This window comes from Limulus polyphemus, unplaced genomic scaffold, assembly GCF_000517525.1.
Source record: "Limulus polyphemus unplaced genomic scaffold, Limulus_polyphemus-2.1.2 Scaffold2496, whole genome shotgun sequence".
Lineage (NCBI taxonomy): Eukaryota > Metazoa > Arthropoda > Merostomata > Xiphosura > Limulidae > Limulus > Limulus polyphemus.
Genome location: NW_013668106.1, coordinates 48,099 through 57,727, shown reverse-complemented (window position 1 = coordinate 57,727; position 9,629 = coordinate 48,099). Strand labels below are relative to the sequence as shown.

The following is a 9,629-nucleotide window of genomic DNA, read 5'->3' as shown; positions in this document are numbered from 1 at the left end:
ACTCTTCGTTGGTAAAAGAGTAGCCCAAGAGTTGGCGGTGGGTGGTGATGACTAGCTGCCGTCCATCTAACCTATCGCTGTTAAATTAGGGACGGCTATCTTAGATAGCCATCGAATAGCTTTGCGTAAAATTCGAAACAAACAAACATACAGCACCTTAGTAATAAATAGTGGGATTAATCGTTGTATTTACGGCACGTTTTCAAATTTTGTGTGTGAGAGAGAGAGAGAAAGAGAGAGAGAAAAATCAAGAACGTTATTAAGAACCCTGTAACTAATAAAGTCACAGACCCACAAGCTGTTTGGTGCGTTAAGTAGTTTAGAAAAATGCGTTAAAACACTTGTGGGAGTCCCAGCTAGCTTCATCAGTGATTCTAGGTTTAAAGAAATGCTAATGCGCATTTATACACTCACAAAAGGATATCACCGATATAAGAAACGTCTAACGCTTCCTCTTTATTTCCTCCACATGTTTCAAATATAATATTTTTGTCACCAATCGGTAAGTATACCAGGCCCTTTTGCGGCAAAAAAAAAATCGATATGATAACAATGAAAATAACAACGTAGAACAAAAGATCTTTGATTACCGGTATAACTCAAGTCTTTTTCTTGTAATTGTGTCAAGGCTAACAAGTACAGCAGAACTTAGATTTTCAATGATGTTAGAATTATGAAAAATAAAAAGTTTTAAACTATAATCCGGAGATTAACTTACTAACTTCGTGTACGACAAGAAACAAAACATGTCTATGCTGTTTTTATCCTTTAAGTTTTTGTTTTTTTTTGTAATAAGATTAATTGCCTGAACTCGTAGAATTCCAATAAGCTATTACAGATTTTTTTATTCGCGTAATATTTGTTAATAACAACAATTATTGGTAGTTTAAGTTGTTAAAAAAGTGCCTTACTGGCACGCTCTGGGGGTTAGCCTCTTATTTCAGTTGCATGAAAGAGCACTCAACAGGTGTGTGAGAGGCCCGAGGTTCGAATCTAAGCCGTATATCTTCGTAGTCGCCAATTCTTACACGCTTGTATGTGGGTTGTTAAAACGGAAATTTACTACGATGTGGTAACTGATTTAAGCCAGAAGCAGATTAACTGTGTGTTTTTGTTTCTGTTTGAAACGAGCAACTTGCCGACCACCGAGTTTTACAAACAATCTTTCGTATTCTGAACGCTATCACTTTAAATTATAGAGCCAATTTACTAATGTAGTGTTATATTTAAAGTAACAAAGATGTTAATAACATGGAACTCACATACACACAATAAATAGCACGGTTCGCTCGCCGCGTGTCACACCATGCACATAGTGACGTATAGATCAATGTGTCATATTCTGAAGTAAGCTGATCTTACTTCACCTTAAAATACTTGTATTTTCAACTCGATTGGCACCTTATGCGACCCACAGGCTTCACGGCCAAGTCAGAGACCCCAAGGTTCAGGCATAGCAGCTCGACCGCGTACGCTTCTACCCTTTACTGTCAGTTTAATAACTCGCCAAATGCTGAAAGTGCGAAGTATGTCGTGGGCTCGAACCTTGGAATTTCAAATTGCAGCCCAACACAGTAAATACTAGGCCACGCCCAGCCCACACAAAACACTGCATTACAAAGGGTATGGTGCATTTTAAAGATTTTACATAAAAAGAGTATTTGTAACAACATTTTGATTATACATATGTGTGAGTGTTGTAGAAAATAGGCTTAGCTATAATGTGCACGTTGAATACAAGTTTTAAAGTTATTTACATATTAATGTTGTTATCGAGAAAAACATAAAAAATATAGTTAAGCCATTACTATTTTCTGGAGCAATACTCTTACGTAGTAAGCTTGAGGACCCTCCAACCCCCCCCCCCCCCTCCCGCGTAGGAGCAGAATTTGGTTGAGAGATTTGCAAACAAACGTTTGAGACACAGTCTTGCAAAGTATAGAAATAATGCTGGCTTGAAACAGAAGTAAGACAAACGGCTGGCTGTGGCCCTCGCGCTCTAAAAAATAGCAGTTGGGAACCTCATCTGAGCCTTTTTTTGTTTTTTTTTTGGAGGTTGGGGAGGGAAAAAGCCTCTCTTGTAAAACCCCTGTTAGTACACAACATGCTAGTTCAACTTTTCATAAATTCTAGGTCGCTGAACGCCTTCGGGAGAGCGTTGTTAAAATTTACTAATAATAACTATTTTGACAATAAACAGAAATCCACATAAAATCACCGGTAGTTTAGTTACTTTTTGTTCATTTATACATTTTTAATGTTTTAATCAATGAGGCTATAAGCTTCTTATCGGTAGGGGAGGATCGCGAATATGAAAATTAGTAAATTTTGGGTCAATTGACTGTGTGAACTGATTATCTTGCTGCTTTGGCCTCGTGCATACTCTGAGTATTGTGTTGAGATTCTATCTACTACTAGTGATTGACTCTAAAGAAAATCACCCGAGACCAAATAATTATAATTAGAATTCAGGAATTATCAACTAATTATCTCCGACACCTGGAACGCAAGGTGTGAATCCGTTCTTTGTGATCCCGAGGGTGGTAGAGACGCTAGGAAGAGAGGGTTTTCTTTCACGTGTTCTTGATAACAAAGAATGGGAACTTACAAGCAGACGGAAGCAGTGATTGAAAGTCTGCGATGCATGTAACTATTACTTTATTTTACATTTTACTACTTCCTGCTCTTTTCAAGGATGTGAATGTTTAGGTGGTGAGGATACGGAGTATATGATATCCTGCGTTAATAACGAAAAATAAAACAGCACATTAACTGAGGAATTGGTTTAAACTGGTCGAATATAGCAATATATTTGTAAGAACGGAAACTGATTTTGAATTTTCATTCGAATAAGTGCGGTTTTTAAAATGAAATCTTTACTGTTGTGCTTAGTAACAACTTTTATCATTTTAACATTTCCTGTTTATATTTGTATTTATGGCAAAACTAATAATGCTATTTGCCACCGTCCCTAATTTTGCACTGTTGATTAGAGGGAAGGCAGTCGAGCAGCAGCTTCCTGTTATCCATCATCCACGCTAAAAGATTGACTGGCACTCCTATAACTAACTCATAGTTTAAAGTACAGGAGATATTTTATGGTATCGCTCGGATTTGATCCGGCTCGACAACTCCGAAATCCAGAGCTCTACTACAGGGCCAACCCGCGGCCTACTTTCTGGTTTGTACAATATGAAGATTTTTGTATATGATGACCAATAGGATTAAATGCCCGTGTTCAGGAGATAGAGATCTCACAGAAATTCACATTATTTTAACTGGATTTCAAACGTTGAAAGGTTATTTAAGGTTACATTGGGGTAGCAGAGTGCTCTGCCTGTCCCATTTAATCCCGATTTATTTATTCTCTTGGTCACGAGCCCTGGTGGAGAATATAAATGCACACACACACACACCCACTACGTTGTTCTGCAGATGATGTTTTGAATCCTTATCTGCACACAGCTCACGAATGTCGGATATATTATTATCATGTGTATAAATGATTCCAAGCTGACGTCTTATTCACACATCTTACTGGGTTAGGGTTATTTCTGGAGACAAACCTTCAGCAGCATTGATCATCTCAGTTCCTGATAAATCTATAAATGGTCGGAAACCGATTTGGTAAACTTTTGTTATCGCTGTGAATCTCGTGAGAATAAAGATGAACATCAAAAATCAATGTAACTATTTTACTCTGATTATATATATATAATACGACATCGTTTGTGCCTTTTTCTTTTATCAAAGGTATAGCGAACCTACATGTTACACAGTTTTCCGATAATTTTTATATTCATGTGTTCACTTAATATAATAATGTGGATTATTGGGGCTGTAACTGTTGCCCATTGAACTTTTACTTACACGTTCTTGGGATATTTTGTCAGATCAAATTGTGGCAACGCATTTGAGTTCTCGCGGGTCATATTAAGTTTGTTTGTAGTTAAGCACAAAGCTACACAAAGGGTTATCTGTGCCCTGCCCACCACGGGTATCGAAACCCGGTTTCTAGCGTTGTAAGTCCACAGACATACCGCTGTGCCACTGGGAGGGGCAGCAATGATAGACTGCAGGGAATGTAGATACTTAACATCAGCCACCGCCAACCCCTGGGCTACCATTTTAACAACGAACAATGGGATTGACTGTCACATTACAACGCCCCCACGGCTACAAGGGCGAGCATGTTCGGGGACGAGGATCGAACCCATGACCTGCAAATTGTTAGTCGAGCGCTTTAACCACTAGGCCACACCACGCTCTTTTGTTTTGTTACTCAGAGCTTTCACGCAAATCTACACAGAAGTTATCTAAGCTTAGTCGTCCCTATTTTAAAATTGATAGATTAGAGGGAAGGCAACTTTATTAACCAGCAGTTACCACTGACTCTTCGACCACACTTGTCTACCCGAATATTGGGATTTCACTGTCACTCTTGTAAATTACCCATGGCTCCAAGCTGCAAAGCGCGTTTTTGCTGTAACGCATGGCATTACTTTCCTGCGCTTAATAACTATTGCTTCGTTTGTGAACAATACGTACATATAAAATGTGTTGATTGCACTATTTGAATATTTATTAAGTTTATTTTTTGAAATTAAACACAAAACTAAACAATAGACTATCTGTGCTATGCCCACCACGACTATCAAAACCAGGTTCTAGCGTTATAAGTCCGAAGACTTGTCACTGTGCCACTGGGTGGGGGTGGGGGAGCATTTATTAAGTAATTTAGGAAATCGTCAAAGTAAATGCTCCCAAAATAGACTGAAATTTATTTTGAATATTATTTTTTTTTCTGTTCTTGATTTTGAGGATCCTGTTTTTGGAGTGATTTATGGCGTGAAAATACCGATAAAAAATTGAGCAGAAAAGAAAAGAAACTTGTGTTTTGAACTATTAGTAAACATGCACACATACATATCCTCCAAAATGTTAATTTAAATTTGTAAAATACAGACATTGACCTAGACATAGATATATATATATATATATACACACAATCGCGTGGCCTCATTTGTCTGTAAGTCGAAAATTCAAGAGGGAGAAACGTTTAGTATGGAAATAATATAATGGACTGAAAAAATATAATTAATATTTCTTAAATATACCGAATTTATAACATAAGCAAACCAAGGGCGTATAATGGGCCTCCCATTGACACAGCGGTATGTCTGCGGACATACAACGCTAAAAACCGGGTTTTGATACCCGTGGTGGACAGTGCACAGATAGCCCTTTGTATAGCTTTGTGCTTAACTACAAACAAGTGTGTAATGGTGTTTTCTTAAAACACGAAGAAAACCTCAAGTATTGATATTCCCTACAAAATATAGGTTTCTCTTGAAGTCTTAAGTTTCGAGAAACTTGGGAAGAATGTTACTTTATTTTAAAATCTTTGTACGTTAATAAGAAAAACTAAACAATATTAGGAATGGTACCGATCGTGAATCGCCATATTGGCAGGAAGGGAGGGTATAAGAGGCAAAAGATGCATATAATGTGCAGTTTATTACGTAATTTCCTGTTCTCCGTATTTGCTATTGTGTGTGTTAACCCGCCTTCCGTAATCCCCTGCCAATAGTAGCCTGACACTATGTGGCTGGGTTAGACAGAGAAGCCAACCCCAACTATTCTTATTGGAAGACAAGCTGTTGGAAGCATCACTGAAAATCTAATTTGGTACGCTGGAATACTCTGGGAAGAAACGGAGAGACGGAGATAGACTGAATACGTCAATATTCAGATATTAGGATTTCATATGCTAAAAAATTTCCAGCTTCTTTTTTTATGTTACTAAAGTTGACCAAGCAAAGCCCAGTAGAACACGAAAACCACTATGATGGCTCTGGAACAAAGCGAAGACGACCGAATTACTGAGTAAAGCTCCACTTTAAAAACTTGTTTCATAATATAAATGTAGTAATATATAAAAAGAGATTAGATAAAACATCAAATGTAATTAAAGTATCAATGGAACTTTCCAAGAAACGAGGGGAGTCCATTTCATTTCATTTCAAATAAATATTCTCAAGGTTTCAAATAGGTTACACGGAGCAGACTTTTTTGTGAAAAAAATTCTGGCAAGATTGGGGGATAAAACTTTTGTAAAAAATGTCTATATTTATATGGTACAGTACGATTTCTCAATTGTAATTTTTTAATTTTTTTTGTCACCTCTGATTACATCATAGTTGCGACTTTGTTTGTTTGCTTGTTTTAGACATTTCCCGCAAGGCTATACGAGGACTATCTGCGCATAAATGTCCATAAGTTTGAACTCACAGACTAAAGGGAAGGCAGCTAGTCAACAACACTCACCGCCATCTCATGGGCTACACTTGTCTGACCGAATAGTGGGATTTGATTTTCACTCTAATAGCACACTCACTGCTCCTAGGAGTGGAGTGCTTTTTTTTACGTTAATAACGAACCCAAGGGGTCACAGTCCAGACACGCTAACCATGGGCCACGTCTAGTCCTATTGGTAAAGATTCTATTAATGTGCTTCAGGTTAGTAACATAGGTACATCACGTGCTCACAGTTTTTACGTTAGATCAAATTTTTACTGATTTCGACACATCCTATTTTAGCGTCCAATGATGATGAAAAACAAGTTATCACAGATGATTATTTAATTATCCAGTAGAGCCGTCACATAATTTGGATGATACCTTAATATTAGGAGGGTTAATCAATCTGACGTTACATATATAATATATACTGTTACATTTTTACTTCATTTGTAATAATTCTGAGAAAACATTTGCAGGTACGCAGTAAAAACTGGTATTTTTTATGTTCTTAATGAGGCAGACTTTTTCCTGGTAACTTTATTTTCATGTTAACTGGTTCTCAGCTTCACAGTAACTTTATTTTCACGTTAATCGGTTCTCGGTTTCATGGTAACTTTATTTTCATGTTAATTGGTTCTCGGTTTTATAGTAACTTTATTTTCACGTTAATTGATTCTCGGTTTCATAATAACTTTATTTTCACGTTAATTGATTCTCGGTTTTATAGTAACTTTATTTTCACATTAATTGATTCTCGGTTTCATGGTAACTTTATTTTCACGTTAATTGATTCTCGGCTTCATAGTAACTTTATTTTCACGTTAATTTATTCTCGGTTTCATGGTAACTTTATTTCCACGTTAATTGATTCTCAGCTTCATAGTAATTTTATTTTCACGTTAATTGATTCTCGGTTTTATAGTAACTTTATTTCCACATTAATTGATTCTCGGCTTCACAATAACTTTATTTTATTTCCTCAACCTGAGATACAAACAAGTACACAAACATTATTTTAGCATCAAAATGAGAACACGTCCCCTCACTTATGGGGATCCTAGAAAAGATAAAAAAGTGTAGTCACATCTTACTTTAGCCAGAGAGTCCTTGGTTTTAATTGTTTTTGCAGATTCCGTAATACCGAAACCCGTACAAAGAAAGATATGTTGGGTTTACATAACCATGCCCCCCAGTGGCACAGCGGTATGTCTGCAAACAAACAAATACATAACCATATATATACATTTCTTTTTTGCAAATATAATAATGGATGCATAAAGATTCGTTGGCATTGGCGTATCCAGGGTTACCTAAAGAAGGTATCCAAATCTACCTGGCATTGAATGTATCAATGATACGTGACCATGTAAGGACTTCAGGGGGCATATCGAAATAAATGTTACAAGAAATTGAAAAAAACAACAAAAACATCACCTGCATGCAGTGTTTCAAAGAAAGATTAACTTTAAAATTGATAATGAAAAGTTAAAACTTGAGAACATTATTTAAGAATATACTGTATAGTATTGTCAGAAAAATAAAAAAAGGGGAAGTGGGGACAGGTCCCGGGAAACCAGTGCCCCCTCCCCCTTCTGGATAATCGCTGCTGTTTGGGTCCACTTAAAGGTACATGTTTTTAAACTACTCTTTCACACTTAAAATTCCTTTCACTCGTCCTACGTTGTTGTACTGCTAGAAACCGGGTTTCGATAGTCGTGGTGGGCAGAGCACAGATAGCCCTTTGTGTAGCTTTGTGCTTAATAAAAACAACAACCTACGTTGTTGTAGTATATCTAATTACTACAGTAAAGTGGTATTAATTTGAAATTAAATGAAAACTACAGACAGAAAAATTTTAAAAAGTGTTCTTTTTACTTTTACATTCGTTAATAATATGTTTTAAAGGTGTTCCTTTTACTGACACATTCGTTAATAATATGTTTTAAAGGTGTTCCTTTTACTTACACATTCGTTAATAATAAGTTTTAAAGGTGTTCTTTTTACTTTTACATTCGTTAATAATATGTTTTAAAAAGTGTTCTTTTTACTTTTACATTCGTTAATAATATGTTTTAAAGGTGTTCCTTTTACTTACACATTCGTTAATAATAAGCTTGAAAGGTGTTCTTTTTACCTATACATTCGTTAATAATGAGTTGTAAAGGTGTTCCTTTTACTTACACATTCGTTAGTAATAAGTTTTAACCGTGTTCTTTTTACCTATACATTCGTTAATAATGAGTTGTAAAGGTGTTCCTTTACCTATACATTCGTAATAATAAGTTGTAAAGGTGTTCTTTTTACCTATACATTCGTTAACAATAAGTTGTAAAGGTGTTCTTTATTACCTATACATTCGTTAATAATAAGTTGTAAAGGTGTTCTTTTTACCTATACATTCATTAGTAATATGTTTTAAAGGTGTTCCTTTTACCTATACATTCGTAATAAGAAGTTGTAAAGGTGTTCTTTTTACCTATACGTTTGTTAATAATAAGTTGTAAAGGTGTTTTTTTACCTATACATTCGTTAATAAGTTGTCACGAGAAATGTCTGAAAAAAGTCTCTGGCTTGTAAAGGTTTATTGATTTATGTTGACGTTAAATAATGGGTAAGATCTAATGCATTAATTACTTGCTCCCCTGAGAGCTTTTACAACGACTTATAGTCACAATGATGTAATATTATGCTATTACCACCTGCTGGGAACTTAATAAATCGTCCTACTGCTAGGGTGAAATATTCAGCTCTATCGTCTCAACATTAATATAAAAGTAATACTGAAGAGCGTAAATATTTAACATACTGTTTTAATTGTAGATCAGATACAAAGATGTACCTGCTTAGATCCAATTTCGTGCCTTAATCATCCCTGGTAAGTAACTGAAAACTACGTTCTTTACTTCTTCTTGGTCCCCGAAAAAAAAAAATCCTGTTATTGATTCATATTAATCACCATTCTTAAGCACATTGGGGAAAATTTTCAAACAAGATGTGGGTTCATTACCCCATCAAGTTTAACTGTTTTACACCATCAAGTCGAAGTGGATCCAGCACGCTTTGATATATATATAAATGGGGGAAAAAGTCAGTGATTCATTTGTCCTTTAAATACCAAATTATGTGAACAACGTTTTCGAAACAGGACTTTTACAACAGGCACTAAGTATAAAAGTGAATACATAAATTGTGTTACTAACTGTCCTCCGAATACATAAAATAAAAATAACTTAATGCTTTAGTTAATCATAAACTTTTTGTTTGTTTGTTTGTATTGAATTTCGCGCAAAGCTACACGAGGGCTATCTGCGCTAGCCGTCCCTAAT

General features: G+C 35.8%; 1 long non-coding RNA gene across 2 annotated transcripts in view; it reads right to left on the bottom strand.

Annotated features, from left to right (window-relative positions):
• The window catches only part of LOC111087699, a 54,389-nt gene that overhangs the window by 14,746 nt on the left and 30,014 nt on the right, over positions 1 to 9,629 (bottom strand). The window lies entirely within an intron of this gene.